The sequence below is a fragment of the Anguilla rostrata genome, chromosome 1, assembly GCF_018555375.3.
Source record: "Anguilla rostrata isolate EN2019 chromosome 1, ASM1855537v3, whole genome shotgun sequence".
Lineage (NCBI taxonomy): Eukaryota > Metazoa > Chordata > Actinopteri > Anguilliformes > Anguillidae > Anguilla > Anguilla rostrata.
In genome coordinates, this window is record NC_057933.1 from 74,182,618 (window position 1) to 74,200,871 (window position 18,254).

General features: G+C 39.6%; 1 long non-coding RNA gene across 1 annotated transcript; it reads left to right on the forward strand.

Moving 5' to 3' along the window:
* The first annotated feature begins 5,103 nt into the window (after positions 1-5,103).
* On the forward strand, positions 5,104-8,705 carry LOC135235095 (uncharacterized). Its single transcript, XR_010324272.1, has 2 exons — positions 5,104-5,393; positions 8,634-8,705. It is a non-coding gene; the product is annotated as an uncharacterized LOC135235095 (long non-coding RNA).
* The last annotated feature ends 9,549 nt before the right edge of the window (positions 8,706-18,254 follow it).

Here is an 18,254-nt window from a genome sequence, read left to right on the forward strand (position 1 = left end):
AGGAACACCAGCAATATATGCAATAGATTTTTTATTGATAAACGACAATACAACAGTACGGTTTACAAGTAACAGTTAAACTGTCAGGCCTAAAATGTGTCGACTCTTCAAGCAATTGTGTGTTATGCATTCGAACGCAAAGCGCTTCTCGTCACATTAATACTGCTAATTAAATCGACCACCAGTTAACTGCAGCGGAGAAATTAGCTGTTTCAACCAGGTCGCTATACAAAACACTACGATAACGTTTGCTTCAACTTTTCAGCTTTCGATAAGGCTAATAAATTGAACATAAACTTTTGTCTTCAGGTAACATTAGTTAACCCTCCTGTTATGTTGCGGGTCAAATTAAATTTTTAAAGTTTGAAAATCTAGGAAAAATACTTAAAAGTATTGTTTCAGTATGAAACTTCTTCTACTGGCCTTAATTAGTGTAATCAACATTTGAAATGAAAATGGTTCACTTCATGTATTTGCAAAAGGGGTCAGAAGTGTCACATTTAGACCATTTCTTTCTTTGCAGATGTGAGACATAAGGTATTTCCTACTCCCTCCCACCATATTTCACCCCAATCACACACACACACACACCCGCTTGTGAGGACTTCCCATTGACTTACATTCATTCCGTAACCTCTAACCCTAACCCTAACCCCAACCAATACATGCCTAACCCTAAGTCCTAACCCTAAAACAGCCTCTTGAACTTGTGGGGACCAGCAAAAGGTCCCCACCTTGTGTTTTCCTCATCCTTCTATCCTTGTGGGGACATTTGGTTCTCACAAAGATAGTAATACATGCCAATACACACACACACACACACACACACACACACACACATTTCACCCCAATCTAACACACACAAATACACACATACATGCAAACACTCTTTCTCCTTATTATCCATTATCTCTACCTCACCTGTAAAGTGCGAGAAAGTGCAGATATGCCGAACTGTTGGGGATCAAGTATAGGGCCCTTCAATTGTCCAAGTTCGTCTTCACACCACAGCCCTAAGTGTCTCATGAGCACTCTCCATAAAAATGCCGAAATCAGCACCAGAGAGGACCAGAAACCAAGCATGATCCTAGATTACAATGCCACCAAAGGGGGGGGGTGGAACAACTTGGACAAAGTAACGGGTTCCTACAGCACCAAGCAAATGACTGCGCGCTGGCCTTTAGGCATCTTTTATAACATAATTGATGTAACGGCTTACAATGCATTCATCATCTGGACGGAGATTTTTCCTGAGTGGAATGTGTCAAAGCTGTACAAGAGGCGCATCTTCCACGAGAAGCTGGGGAAGGCACTCGTGGTACCGCCTATATAATGGAGGCAGCACAAGGACCCCAGCCACTGCAGCCACAGCGAGGGAGATCCAGGAGAGGGCTGCACCTAGTACACCAGTGCCTGAGGTAAGTAAGTGTGTGTGTGTGTGTGTGTGCGTGCGCGCGCGCGTGCATGTGTGCATGTCAGGGGATCGGGATATGCAAAAAGACATAGTAATCATCTCCCTCATCTTTCTAGGTTGCTGCTGCAGGAAGAAGGAAGTGGAAAAGGTGCCAGGTGTGCATGACGTCAAGATGAGCACGACATGTGCGACGTGCAAAATTCATTTGCACAAAGCATACCGTGACGACTTGTCCCTCATGTGCTGTGTAGATACACAGATACACACGCACACACACACACACGCCTCATTCATATTGCTCATCTCTTGTTCATTTTTGTTCATTTCTGGCTCTAAACATTCTAAACATTGCATAAATAAAGATTACTTTCAATAAAAATCCTTATGACTCATTTGGCTTGATTTTAAGTGAACGGGTAAATTTGACCCTGAACAGAAGAGGTGCTTATGAATAAAGAATGTTATAGATTGATAATTCAGTACATATTTAATACCGACTCTTTCTTGTAAATAACTAACTACATCTGTCTTTTCTCTACTGAAATTTGCTAATCAGTGTGTTACAGTTTTATCATTCATGACTTTTTGTACTGACGCTTGCTCAAGTTACCAATAACTAGCCTACGCCTTACAGTTTGATCATTAATGAACATTTGCACTGACTAACGTCTCAATCGGTTGGACATTTTCAGTGGTGGACAAAGTACACAACCCCATTACTTGAGTCAAAGTACAGATAACCCTGGTCAAATATTACTCCACTGCAAGTGAAAGTTGTTCAGTCAAATTTTTACTTGAGTTAAAGTACTGGAGTACTTGCTTTTAAAAATACTTAAGCATTCAAAAGTACATTTTCTTTTTAATGCCAACGCACTGTTGTATTGTTTCTACGATGCATCTACAGAAGCTCATTTACAGATGCATTTTTACTGTTATTAGATAGCAACACATGATAGATAGCATTGCCTGAAATGTGAAACAGTTGGATGACCCTTCGCTCAAATTCCATAAAATTTCATCTGACCAAAGCTCAGACAACCTCATAATTAGCAAACGGGCTACCATTAACTAACATTTACATACCTCAACATCAGGGGTTAAACTGGGATTTGGGAGGTGGGTGGACCCTGAGAACCGCCGGGAGGTGGGTGAAAAAAGGTACAAACCAATGAATGTCTCAGCTCAAAATAGTTTAGTAATAGTACATCTTTAATGTATTGTGCACATAATTGTAATTAAGGAAAACAATGTTTTAAAAAGAATGTATACGGGGTTCGTACGGTCATGAAAAACCTGGAAAAGTCATTGAAATTTAAAATGCAATTTCCAGGCCCTGGAAAAGTTATGGAAAATAATATTTTTTGAAAAGTTTTGGAAAAGTAATGGAAATATAGCTAAAGTTGCATCAAATATAATTACTAATTAATCCAATCATAAACATAGTATGTATAGTAATAAAACGTAAATTGGCACGTAACCTTCGCGGTATTTTGGTGGTGAGAGAAGTTAATTCGGTCTGGCTCAGTCTGTTTACAGGCACGCCCAACAGGCACCCTTCTGCTAATGTAGCAGTTAGTAAACGTAGGCCCTACTGTGCCGACAATATGCCAGGGAAGTGCAGCTTCAATAATATATCAGGGCTCGAAATTAACTTTTTTACTTCGTAGCACTGGTGCTCCCAACTTCAAAAAGTTAGGAGCACCCACCAAAATGTAAGGAGAACCAGCAATATATGCAATAGATGTTTTATTGATAAACGACAATATAACAGTACGGTTTACAAGTAACAGTTAAACTGTCAGGCCTAAAATGTGTCGACTCTTCAAGCAATTGCGTGTTATGCATTCAAACGACAAAGCGCTTCCCGTCACATTTATAGCCCTAATTAAATCAACCGCCAGTAAACTGCATCGGAGAAATGAACTGTTTCAACCAGGTCGCTATACAAAACACTACGTTAACGTTAAAAAAAATGACGTAATCGTTCGCTTCAACTTTTCAGCTTTCGATAACGCTAATAAATTGAACATAAACTTTTGTCTTCAGGTAACATTAGTTAACGCGTTAGCTCTCTGTGTCGCGTGACAGTGGAGTGCAGCGAAAGGGGTGATTGAAGGCTAATATTAACCTATTTAAAATCAGCATTAAAGGTAAGAATGTCAAGCTCACGATTGGTTAGAAGGGTCACCGTCAGCTCACAAGGCACATACTGAGTGTACTAACTAGCGAATGTACAGAGAAAGAGACGTTCGACTGGAAGAAGAAAAAAAAAAGGTCGCACCAGAACAATTATTTGCGCTCGCACGAATGCTCCCAATTATATTTCTAGGTCGCACAGATTAAATTTCGGGAGCATATGCGACCAAAATGGTCGCAATTTCGAGCCCTGTTTGAGACATTGACAAAAATGTTAAACTATTCGAATTAAAATATGATAGGATGTATCTAAGTGTGTCTGTCTGGTGTTTATTTGTTTTAGAGAGGCACAATATGTTTCAGATGCAGACCTAAGTTTACTTAGTGTTACAATAAATAATTTTAAATCGTCCCGCTGAGATAAAGTCATTTGTTTTGGTCATGGAAATTCAGTTAAAGGTTGTGGAGAAGTCATGGAAAAGTCATAGAAAATCATTGGTGAAAAGTGTATGAACCCTGTGTATACTATTGATGCAAGCTTTTACATAAAATATTTCAAGTTTACTGAGTGTCATTAATGCTGAGATTTTTTTTACCCACGAAAATAATCGGTCATCCTCCTCTTTTGTCCTCCCTTTCTTCCTCCTTTATCCATCTTTCTTAAACTGTAGAATTGAAACAAAATAAAACCAGCGGCGACTGGTGAGCTGAAAATTGGTGATGCGCAAAACTTTCCTTTAAACTAATCATCGATCTCGAACTGTTTTAATTAATTTTCAGTGATTAACAAGCATGCAAACGATCTGAAGCAATTGGAAAGGGACACACTGTCAGGGTTCTGTGTCTTCCCCCCCTTGTTGTTCTCTGTTGGGCCGCCAGATGGCGGCACCTCTGCTTTGTGTTCAGTTAATTGTTTTATTGTTTCCAATTATCTCATTATTAGTTGCGTTTTGTCTCGTGTTCCCTTCCCTCTCTGTGGCTTGATTGTTCATCGTGCCCTCCTGTGTCTCGTCTGCGTCTTTCTACTTAAGTCTCCCTCTTCCCTCACTCAGGCGCTGGATTCTTGCGGTTCTGTTCCTGCCTGTGTGTGGTTCTGTGCCTGTTTGCGGTTTTGATACCTGTTTATGGTTCTTGCTACCTGCCTGCGTGTTTGTTGCCCGTCGCCTGTTACCTGTTGCTTGCCTGCCCGTTGCCTGTTCCCTACCTGCCCTGTTTCCCACGTTTTGGGTTTTTGTGTTTTTGTATTTTTGTTTTCTCGTGTTTTTTTGAGGATTTTCTTTGTCTTTGTTATAGCCGCCTAGCGAGGCTTTCTGTTCCCTTTGTTTCCCCCGTGATTGCATTAAAGTCTTTTGTTTTCCCCATTTTGAATTCTGTATTTTTGCACTCTGCGCCTGGGTCCATTCTCGCGCCCCGCTTTGACACACACAGCTTCTTCGCACTGTGTTAAGGAGATTAAATGATAAATGCGATTTAGAAAAATACGTTTTAATCATTAGGCAGTGGCGGAATCTTCCCCTGATTTTCCTTGAGTATCAATGTAATTGATGCACAAAAATAGGCTACTCAATAGCAATACTATCATATAGCCAGCTCTCCCCAAGTAGGCAGTTTTAGCGAGTAGCCTAGGCCTGGTGCAAGCATTTCCAAAGAAGGTGTGCAAAACGGGCCCACACACTTCCTCTGAAGACAAACTGTTTCTCGGTTTCTGTTTTAAAGTTTGTTTCCTGTGAACTGTTTTACGAGAATTAAATTGACAAACCTAACTGGTTTCCTGTGGCAGCGGCTTTCTTCCTGCTTGTCGGTGTCAACGTGCGGTTAAATAATGAATATACTGCTAACTGAGGTAAGCTTGTGTAACACGCTCAGTCACATGTTTTATTTGATATTCCTCTAAATGACCCCACTTGCGAAGTACTGTAGGCAATGTTCGGCAGGGTTAGAGAAAAGTTTTAAGCCATCATATCCTGTCATATACAATTTACAGCTAACAGGTTACAGGGCGTATTCCACTGGCAGAACATTTAGCTGAATGTCCATGCAGGCAGTTCATTGCTGTAAGGGCAAACATCAGATATTGCAAATAAATAAATAGAAATACACAAGACAAATGGAGGACACGGTCCTATATTATGATTCACAACATTTATAAACATAATTTTATTGACATAAAGACAAGAAGTAAGCCCTGAAATATCAAATCGCTTACTCTTTTTGCCCTCCTTTTTTCAGCAAACTTTGGAATGATCACCTACATCATATTTTGTGATGTGACAGGACAGCATCACTTCCTCACTCTATCTCCACGAAACAATTTGCCTATATCGCTACAAATTGATGCGCATAAGTAAGTTATTGCGATAACGCGGTGTAATCAACATCATACTAATTCGCTTGCAAGAGGTGGATTAGAATAGATCTGAGGTTCGAACTACCTAGTTAGTGCCGTACATCTGCAGGCATTGATAGAGTTAACACTGTTAGCATGCAGTCCGTATTGTTTAATATCCTTGTACAGGACGCACAGGGACGTACGTATTTGGTGCCAGTCTTGTCGTATGAATCTGGGCAAGATAACTAAAAAGTGAATTTCTCAACAACAAAAAACATGCTCTGATTGTGGCTTTGGGAAGAATACACCACCTCTGACCACCTCTGGCACAAACCTGAACGGCTGTACTGCGGTAGTCCATCAGGATCAGCAACTCTGTCTTCTACAAACTCATCAGAGTGAGAGTCATTTCAGTCACTGATAATGTTCTTTTATTCAGAATCTGTTAATCATTTCTGTTACCATGATAGCTCCGTGACTAACGTTACAAGGCAGGCCATGAAACCTTGGGCTGAATTTGTAAAGCATTAGACTAGTTTATTGAAGCCTTTAACTGAACACAGCCATACCCATAAAAAAATCTTACCATAACAGTTTCAATACTCAACCTGAAATATTGTTTTTTTGTTGTTGTTTACTCAAAAATTTTCTTTCAAACAACCTATCTAAGGCATACTCAAAACACATTTTACACATTTACTTTTCACTCTTTTTTCACATCGCTTTCGTTTTTTTCATTTTGTTCACAAGCCTCGTCTTTGTGGATTCACGCTGGCCGCCCCAAATTTAGTTGTGGGTATAGTGAGTTTCGGACTGAAACCGGGTGCTGTTTGTGGTGCTGGAGGCGTGCCGTCTTGGTGCAGATGCCTTGGAACGACCACTGCAGCTCTCAGCTCCACACGCACGCACTCTGCATTTTGCCATGCCTAGATGGCCCTCATGAAGTTTAGTGAGGATGTCGTTCCTTACAGCAGAGGAGATAACAAGTCTGGTTCCTTTCAGCAGGAGCCCGCCGTGAACGGTATGGAAAACGTGCTTTGTCCAGTGCATCTGCTGAACTCAGGCCATCCATCCTGGCACATTCTCGTGTCTCTGGAGCAGACACAGTATAATAAATCTCATAAAAAACACGTTTTCAACGTACAAAAATGCCAAGTTACTCAAAAGTATTGATATCAAAATGACGCCAAGTTACGGTACTACAAACAATATAGGCTATCTTGCCTCACCAAAATGACATAAGATGTATTTCAAAGCAATGCTACCCAATATTTCCTCAATTCTTTCAAGTCACTTGGCCCTGTGTTTTGTAATCTTACCATTTAACAATATCATGCAAACTTTGTGTCAGATCAAAGAGTCAAATATTTCAAATTGCCTCATGGAACACATCGCAATTAATGTACAAAACTGCTGCTGAGTAACTACAGGAAGCATAAGTTTGTACTTGCTTCTGAACTGAATTTGAGTACATGTGCAAGTTATTGTATATTTGCTACGTACAATAAATACTGCATGTAAAATACATATTGTACATACATACATAGAGAACTTCTTTATACCCATGGGGACATTTCCCTCGCTGCATGTTACATTCACATTTACGAACACACACTTATACCAAGAAACATACTATCATTCACGCAACAGAAAGGCTGGGCAGCGAAATACATACATACCAATACAAATTGGACATATACACGCCTATTCAATCAATCTTGACTGTGAGAGAGCCATCCACACATATGTTTGGCCTGTCCATGTAGTGCATGCTTATACACACAGGGCCAAGTGACTTGAAAGAATTGAGGAAATATTGGGTAGCATTGCTTTGAAATACATCTTATGTCATTTCGGTGAGGCAAGATAGCCTATATTGTTTGTAGTACCGTAACTTGGCGTCATTTTGATATCAATACTTTTGAGTAACTTGGCATTTTTGTACGTTGAAAATGTGTTTTTTATGAGATATCATTTCTTTTTGCAAAGCGTTTTATTATGAGAGTGAGAAATGCGAAGTGACCCTGTAAGAAACGGTTGTGGATTATGGCTATCCTTGTGTGAATTTGTACAGTCTGATGAGCGTGTACTGTTTAGCAGTTTCGGTTTGCTATATATGTAAAACAGTGGCTGTGACAAAGGGTGCGGTGGCGTATAAGTGTAAAACGTATCAGAAACGCATATGAAATATGGCCAGTGTATGTACTCACGGATTTGACGTCCATCCAACGAGCCTTGACTGACAAAAGAATCAACAAGCCCGTAGAATTATAACTCCCTAGGTCGCAACTTGTGTAGCCTTCTGTCCTGCTCCGTTGTCTGTTATTTCGTGGAGATGCACTTTTAGTGTTTGTAAGGTTTGTAAGGCATTTTGATAGGCTTATCTGCAGGTAGGAATCCTCTTCGCTGTTTTGTTAAACTAGAACCGGAAAACATGATAGTGGAGAATAGGAGCAGACGCATATGTCCCAGCAGGCTTTGCATATGAGAAAATAACAACAGTGTGAGAGAAATTAGCATGAAATTATGAAATTGCATAGTTGAAACAATATGTTGTTAGCAGAATGGGCATGTAGGTGAAGGTTGACATGATCACGGAGTATAGTGCGAAGTAAATGGAGTGACCATGAGCGAGCTTATTTTCCTTATCGAACGGTATATATTGCATTTATAAACATCATTTTATTGACATAAAGACAAGAAGTAAGCCCTGGAAGATCAAATTGCTTGCTCTTTTTGCCCTCCTTTTTTCAGAAAACTTTGGAATAATCACCTACATCATATTTTGTGATGTGACAGAGTGAGGAAGTGATGCTGTCCTATCTCCACAAAACAATTTGCCTATATCGCTACAAATTGATGCGCATAAGTAAGTTATTGCGATAACGCGGTGTAATCAACATCATACTAATTCGCTTGCAAGAGGTGGATTAGAATAGATCTGAGGTTCAAACTACCTAGTTAGTGCCATACATCTGCAGGCATTGATAGAGTTAACACTGTTAGCATGCAGTCCGTATTGTTTAATATCCTTGTACAGGACGCACAGGGACGTACGTATTTGGTGCCAGTCTTGTCGTATGAATCTGGGCAAGATAACTAAAAAGTGAATTTCTCAACAACAAAAAACATGCTCTGATTGTGGCTTTGGGAAGAATACACCACCTCCGACCACCTCTGGCACAAACCTGAACGGCTGTACTGCGGTAGTCCATCAGGATCAGCAACTCTGTCTTCTACAAACTCATCAGAGTGAGAGTAATTTAAGTCACTGATAATGTCCTTTTATTCAGAATCTGTTAATCATTTCTGTTACCATGATAGCTCCGTGACTAACGTTACAAGGCAGGCCATGAAACCTTGGGCTGAATTTGTAAAGCATTAGACTAGTTTATTGAAGCCTTTAACTGAACACAGCCATACCCATAAAAAAATCTTACCATAACAGTTTCAATACTCAACCTGAAATATTCTTTTTTTGTTGTTGTTTACTCAAACATTTTCTTTCAAACAACCTATCTAAGGCATACTCAAAACACATTTTACACATTTACTTTTCACTCTTTTTTCACATCGCTTTCGTTTTTTCATTTTGTTCACAAGCCTCGTCTTTGTGGATTCACGCTGGCCGTCCCAAATTTAGTTGTGGGTATAGTGAGTTTCGGACTGAAACCGGGTGCTGTTTGTGGTGCTGGAGGTGTGCCGTCTTGGTGCAGATGCCTTGGAACGACCACTGCAGCTCTCAGCTCCATGCGCACGCACTCTGCATTTTGCCATGCCTAGATGGCCCTAATGAAGTTTAGTGAGGATGTCGTTCCTTACAGCAGAGGAGATAATAAGTCTGGTTCCTTTCAGCAGGAGCCCGCCGTGAACGGTATGGAAAACGTGCTTTGTCCAGTGCATCTGCTGAACTCAGGCCATCCATCCTGGCACATTCTCGTGTCTCTGGAGCAGACACAGTATAATAAATCTCATAAAAAACACGTTTTCAACGTACAAAAATGCCAAGTTACTCAAAAGTATTGACATCAAAATGACGCCAAGTTACGGTACTACAAACAAAATAGGCTATCTTGCCGCACCGAAATGACATAAGATGCATTTCAAAGCAATGCTACCCAATATTTCCTCAATTCTTTCAAGACATGTTATTAGTGGGATAGGCGGCAGGAAAAATAAGAATGAGAAGAAGAAGAAGAAGAAAGAGAATAAGAAGAAGAAGGAGAAAACGCAAAATGTGTGGACATTGTGTGAAGTTGTTTATGAAATCTGTCTGTTGAAATGGGGTCAGAATGTACAGAATTTAATGTTTTTAAGGGCTGAGTGTCTGTGGCTGTTGTGGTTATTTCTGTGGGGAACCCTGAAAAGTGCCAAACTCTCGGTGCTGTATAGGTATGGGGCATGCCCCCGCCAAGGCGGAACTTGGCGGGATGGCATACCTGCCATCCCAATAAATACAGCTAAAAATGACAAATATTGAATCCTACAAACCTACCCAGACACATGTTTGCCCCATTAATGCACTGTATGTTTGTGGGTCACTTAAAGTTTAGCCACATAAGTACAATAGTGTAATTTATTTTACAATGTAAAATAATAAACAAATCATATGTGAACACAATTTTCTATATATAATGACAATAATAATAATAATAATAATTATTATTATTATTATTATGCATTTGATTCATGATGTGCACTGGATGCAGACAAAGTTCAAACATATAGTGCAGTCATTTTGATATTTTAACAGCTTTAATTTGTGTGAGCTAAGATAGCCAATTGTTTGTTGTAGACTGGCCTCATTTTAATATTATTTTTTTAAACCGCAGGTCTAGATTTCCCAAGTTTTAATCAATGGCTTATAGACAGTGCTTTATATACCTAAGTATATTCCAACGACCTTCGGTAGACACCTATTGCGCGTCGCTTTGGATAAATGTAAATATATGTAAATGTATGTTTTGCAAACCCAGTGTGATCAGTTAGGCTATGGTTTAGGCAATGGTGGTTGCTGTTCTCTAAAAAAAAAAAAAGTGAGAAAATGCTACGAAGTGGAAAGCCATGGGGCGAAAAAGTCGTCTTGTTTTAGACAGGAAATTTAACAGCTCATTTCTGGCACGGGCCGCAGTACTGAAAACCCTGACTTAAAGACGCTTGACTCTAGTTCAGTGTGGTCTGACATGGCGGTCGTTTCGTTAGTTGAACAAGGAAATACTTACAAGGAGCCAGTTTTTGATATCTACAACTGCATTTTGACTCGGCAAAATGATTATTTAAGATATCTATAAATGTATTCCGACTACTCAGAATGTTGATTGAAGATATCGCCAAAATAAGACCGGTCTCGTTTCAATTTAATGTTGCACCTTAAACAACTTTAAATGCTTTTCGGGAATGTATAGCCTACTGTTCAGGCTGCACAGACACGTAAAAACAGTGTAGGCTTACGGCAAATACTATAGAATCCACTTAAAGGTCCTGGAAACTGGATTCAAATTGTAGTTATATTCCTCAGAAGTGACAATTGATTGTGTTCTTAAAATTTCTTTCATGTTTTTGACCCTATTATAACCATTAAATTGTAATAGACACTATTAAATTATTGTAAACTGTTCAGCAGATAAGGTCAAGCTTAGCCTACACGATACAACGTGTAAATTTTTACAAATTTATAATTGGTGAAAGAACTATTTATAAAAAAACTCTGCTTGTTTAAAAAAAATCACTAACATTTCTGCTTTTGTGGGACTTTAACACAGATATCTTCAATATAGGCTACATTTAGGTTATTTGTTACTGAATTCACGTTGTGAGAAGATGAAAATTACATTGAACTGAATGGCGAAATCTTACAAGTCAAAATGTAGTTAGAGATATGTTAAATTAGCGTTTTGACTAGTCATAAATGAATTACGGATATCTGTAATGTGAATCCGGACAGGCTATTAGATGTTAAAAGGGCTTGCCATACTACAGTAATCCTGTTCACGTGCGACGTAGCAACCTAGCCTACCTTGAGCAAGAATGTGCCACTACTTCTGCCCCTATTCCCAAGTTACAAGGAAAAATCTAAGTTTCTATTCACAGGAAAAAAATTTTTTTAAAGTTTCTATTTCTCAGAAGTCACCTGACGCCATGTATTTGAACGCGGTTACGCCTCTCAGGCTCATTGTACATAAAACGGTCGCAAGTAGGCTACGTTACCCATTGACTGCCAGCACCATACGGGAAACAATGAAACCGCTAGTCACTCTCGCCCTTGCGTGCGCTCTCTTCTCTGGAGGTAATACCGTTAAAACCTGCTCTTCGCAGGTTTCTGAAAAATTCGCAACGAACAGTGTAGCCTAAACTTAAATTGTCATAAATGGTATGTGGGATTTAGTTTAACGTGCACGGGGATAATATAGTCTTCTGTCACAGACTGTAAGTCAGCCCTTCTCAAATGTTTATCTGATATAGATTTGCTACTTAAATTTATATACAAAATTAATTTAAGGTAATTCTAAGGTAATTCTAATACTAAGGTATTAGTATTGTTTTTCCTGTCCTTTTGTGTATGCAGCTTTAAAAAAATAAAATAAAAAAAAAACTAATTAAACGGTAACATGGAAATGAAGTCTTACATTGGAAAGGGAGAGAGGTCTTTTAATGCAACTCTATAGTTTTTCCAATATTAAAAACTGTTTTTTTCTTATATATTTTAGTATACGCACTGAATTGTCACGAGTGTCTACCCACTGGCATTGGACCATGCTCGGATACTACAAAAACATGTCCAGCGAGCCAAACCAACTGCGGCAGTATGACAGCAGTAGTCTACGTAGGTGAGATATAACGATTTATGATTTACTGTGTGCTGCAATACAGCTGGAGCAAGGTAGGTAAGTGAAATTCTATAAGTGGCACATGAGTCATCAGCTGTGGTCAGAATTCTAATATTTTGAAAAGCAACAGTTTACGTAGGCTACCTGTGAGTTCGGTGTCTGGTAATCTTTGGTTAAAAAGGTCAATTATGGCTGCGTCCGAAATCGCACACTAGCCTACGTAGGGGAGAGCGGGGCACGTTGGAACACTTTTTGAATTAAGCTTATTCATTTAAAAATGATTTGGGTTTTATTACTATTTTTGCTATACATGTATACATATGCCTGTTAGCTACAAATATACACCAAAAATAGATTCCCAGCACTTTCTTATAGCGTTTCTTACAGTTTTGCCGAAAGTGGCGGATGTGAAAATGTTCCAACGTGCCCCATGGGTGGGGCACATTGGAACTAGTAGTGGGGCGCGTGGGAACAGTGTTGTTGTATCTTACCTTAAAAACGTATGCAAACTACATTATCTTCTTACAATTACATGTTGTGTGATACAAAGATGTTTTTTCCCCACCTGCATGTATTTTATGTTTTTATATTATATATATATATATATATATATATATATATATATATAGGGATATATAGGGATATATATAGGTATGCCATCCCGCCAAGTTACGCCTTGGCGTGATTAAATATATGAACACCTCATGATTGTCCTTTTTACAATAACTTGATCATATTTTATTTAATATTAACATGTTGTATTTCCAAATGGCTTTTTTCATTTCATAATGGCATTTTTCGAATGACTTTTTCTGAATGGCAGTTATATTTCCCAACTCCCTTGTTCATTCAGGGGCAAGTTCTATGAAATGATTTAGGAAACATTGGGTAGCATTGCTTTGGAATAGATGACATTGTATAATTTGTGAGTTTTTGTTCATCAGTACCTTGATCGGCATTTATTTTTTCTGCCAGCCTGTTTCAATGGCAAGACTGTAGTCACTGGGTCTGCCCATTGTTACACAAGCCGGTTACACAAGCCGACTAAATCAGAACAGTGAACTGGAAGACTACCAGGTTCCTGTCAAGAGTTTATTACATTAGCAATTCACATTAACAATGGGCAGACTCAGTGACTAGTCTTGCTATTGAAACAGGCTGAAACAGGTGTTTGGTATGAATGTAGCGGTTCTCTGTAATTGCTCAGGTTCTGAGGAAAATGCACTTGATACCCCTACTTCTCGGAACGTTGCTTTCAGGCTGGCATAAAAAATAAATGCCTGTCAAGGTAACAGAATGAAGTACAATCTGATGGAGGATACCTGCTGCAAGTATCTCTTCGACAGAAATAAACGCTTCAGAGTACATCTGAATCAGTCAATTGGTGGTGGAAACATAGCCTACATTGCTTTCCAACAATAATAGTTGTGAAGCAAACTAGACTAAATTTAAATGACGGGGATCTTTCTTGTGTATGCCAGCCGGTGGATGTTGTCATGGTCCTGTGTACTCCTGTCTGCGTTTTCCCTGTTGGGCCGCCAGATGGCGGCACTTCTGTTTTGTGTCCTGTTCCCCCCCTGTTAATTGTATTATTGGTTGTCTCGTTATCCCATCATTGTTCCCACCTGTGTCTTGTTATCCCCTCCTTCTGGTTTGATTGTTTTTTGAGTTCACCTGTGTCTTGTCACCCCCCTGTCTATTTAAGTTCTCTGTTCCCTTGACTCGGGTGCTGGTTCCTTGTGTTTGTTACCTGACATACATGTTCCTGCCTGCTTGTGTTTGTTTCCAATCCTGTTGCAAACTGTATTTACCTGCCTGCGTTTGTTCTGCCTTGTGTTTGTTTCATGACTTATATGTACCTGCCTGTATTTTGTTCCTGACTGTTTTGTTTGACCTTCCTTTGTGCTCTGCCTTCCCGTGTTTTGCCCTGCTTGTGTTTGTTTCATGATTTATATGTACCTGCCTGTATTTTGTTCCTGACTGTTTTGTTTGACCTTCCTTTGTGCTCTGCCTTCCCGTGTTCTGCCCTGCTTGTGTTTGTTTCACGACTTATATGTACCTGCCTGTATTTTGTTCCTGACTGTTTTGTTTGACCTTCCTTTGTGCTCTGCCTGCCTGTGTTCTGCCCTGACCGTGTTCTGCCCTGCCTGTAATTGTGAGTCCCTCTTGTTTTCTGCTTTTAGTTATTTTTTGAGTTTGTGGTTTTGCCCTTTGTGGCCTTGTTTGTTCCCTGTTTGTTTACCCGTTAGTAAAGTCTTTGTTAATTTTCCCCTTTTTGAGTTTCGTGTTTTTTTTTCCCACTCTGCGCCTGGGTCCCAGCACCCGAACCGTCACAGGATGTAGGGTTTTCTTTTTACAAACAGCCCTTAACAAAGACATCTAGGGATTATACAGTCAAGTTTGGCCCACAGGAATATAGCCTCCAGTGTGCATTATGCACATATTGTTCTAGGAAATAGCCTGCGGTGATTCCTAGCAGAGCCAGCTGCTTGCATTTTTTGCAGTGCGCCTTCCGACCATGCAAATCGCTTGTTGTTACTGGGAGAATTGCGTGAGGTGGATTTAGGTTTTTCTTTTTTGTGTGTTTGTCCCGGGGCAGAGATTTGTGCTAGGATGCAAATGTTTCCCGATTATTTTTTGGGCGGTAAGGAAAAGCAGGACTCAGGAGAGTGGACCAATGGATCCTCTATTGGTTTTCAGAAGGCTTGTTGGGGCTTGCCTTCAAGACAAACACACACAGCTTAGAAGGGACAGAACCTCCCGAGAAAATATTTATTTATTTATTTTATTTAAGAAGGGACTAGAGCCCGATCGATATATCGGTTTGGCCGATATATCGGCCATTATTTGACTTTTTTGACGACATCGGGATCGGCAGTTATGCAGCCGATATGTCCCGATTTAATAGTATAATTAAGTATAATAAACAAACAAAAAAACATTGATTATTTATCTGTACTCGTCTGTTCGAACCAGAGACTGTAAAAAATATGGACAAAGCTACTGTGACGTCACCCATTGACTCTCCGTGGGTCTCTAAAACACGTTTTGACGCTCAATGGCGGGCGTGGCCATGTTGTCGATTTGCAGCCAAAACCATAGAGTTATGCGGTCTTGTGATTTTTACAATGTGATTGACAGTCCGGTGCGGAAAAGCCCATCAACCTGAACGAACGATTGCAGAACGAACTTGAGGCTAGCTGACTGTCTGCCGTTATGTTTTGAAATATATTATCAAATGTTTACGGAGTTTAATTTCCATCCGTGACTGTACTGTAGCCTATCATGTAATCACGTTATATGTATGGCATTAATAATACAATTATGTTCAGTTATCTTCAATTTATGTTTCTCAGCAAAACAAATATTCTTAGCTAGCATATCAGCTTGCTAGTGAGCTAGGTTGGCTATCCGTGGTTAGCTCACGCATTAGCAATATGAACCACAGGGGAAGAGCATCGACTGCACTGATGGTCAATCAGAGATGTGTAGACTACTGGTGATTTGACTAGGCTAATTTTCATATAACTGTCTGGTAGACCTGCTGTTAACCGAGCAAGTAATCGTCGTAGGTTTTCGCCACAGTCACTTAATGAGCCAGTAACTGCTACTAGCTACTCCATCATCATTTGTGGTGTTCACTTGCTGGGTGAGGCTAGCTGACTGATCATTCGCAAGTCATTTTCTACCAAATAAAAATTAACAGTCAGCGGCGATTAACAAATCTACCAAGTATATTAATAACTGATCTGCAGGCGTGTAAATATGACAACGCACTTTGTACAGCAAGTTTTCCACCTGGTGCATGAAGACAAAAATAATGTAGCCTACAATGAATTTCTAATTATTATTAGACTTTTATTTTTATTATCAAAACCAATGGAGAAAAGCCAATATACGCAAGGAGCCCCCAGGACCGATTCTGAGAACCGCTGTCTTAAATGCTCTTGTCGGTCTCTTAAAATGCTAAAAACATGTTCCTTTCTAAATGCCAGTTTTACAAAGATGGTTAATTTCATTAAATTGTGTATGTGTGATTTAATCGTGTGTTGTATGCTATTCAGCAAATAAACCGTAAGACTCTTAATTCGCTTCGTGAAACTGAAAATTTTGCAGTGTTTATCCCAAAATCGGGATTATAGTAGCTTTGTCACATGCGTGAAGCATGGCCTAAGTAGACATTTACGGAATGTACATGACTGACAAGCCGTCAAACACGTCTGACAGATTGAATGTTTGCCGGTTAAGGTTAGCTAGCTAGTCAAATGGCTTGGTAGCCGAAGGCTACTGGACTACCAAATATACCAAGCTGATTACGCTTTCTGCCAACTAATTATTTGGTTAAGTAGACTAAAGGAAATAGTGAAAATGACTCGGCTACCGAAAAACTTAAGGAGGATTATTTTATGGTCGTCTAGTGCAGCTGTAAATAGCACACGCCATAATGAAATCACTACGAAATGGGATGCCTGCATTTTCTGACTTCACACAGGTGGACCGTGGCCGGAGCCACAATGTCAAGGCCAAGAGGCGCCACCGCCCACCCCAGTGACCATAGACTGTAGCCCTTACTGTAGCCTAGTCCTTCGCAGTAATCAGGAAGTGACGCAAGCTGTACCTCGTTGGTCCAGAACAAATATTATAACAGTGCCCAAATGACACAATAAATCATGAAATCGACCCATGGACAGTCATAAGACGAATACAATACACATATTGTCACTCGTAACTCATCCAATATTCTCCACTGCAAGACTTGTCTGCACAGATTCGATTGCCACAATAAAGGTATGTATATTTAGTGAAAGTTTTTAATTAAATGGGTTTATATGACCACTATGTTTATCAATTCTCATTATCAAGCGAGCGAGCTAGCTAACATATTTGGTTCACTTTAGCAAGCTAGCTGGCTAGCAAGCCTTTATGAAATGGCACTGAGCACATAAGCAGCGTAGGATCTACATTTCCAGAGGACATTGCTGTATTCTCAAATAAATAACCAGCCAAAATAAAATGGTGATTGAATGCGTCATACATTTGTTTTTTTTATCTGAGATAATGATATTAGCTATGATATGATTCTGTGTCAATAGCCAACGCGTCATTGCAAGCGAGTGTGTCATCTAGTCATGCGTCATCGTAGCAAGCTAACCAGACAGTAAAAACGCCGATAAAACACTTCTAACGTGGATCATTTTAAGCCATGTTATCTAGCTTTGTCATGATAACATGAGAGAAGGATTGCTGTTGGAGAAGTGAATCAGCCAACAGTTAGCGCGGGTAACCTGCACGAAAGCGCATTGTAGTTTTTTTTTCACGTAGGCTATTTCATCCAGTCAATTTAATTTCTAACGTCACACTTGATTCACTCATTAGCTCCGCTAGATAATGTCTTACTCTTTGAGATCATGTAGTAGAAATAAAATAAGAAAATATAATTCATTTAACTTACTGAGAATATATAATAAGAAATAATGAGGCTGTGTCAATAGCTAATGCGTTATTGCGAGGGAATGTGTCATCTAGTCACGCCTCAGAGCGCATTGTA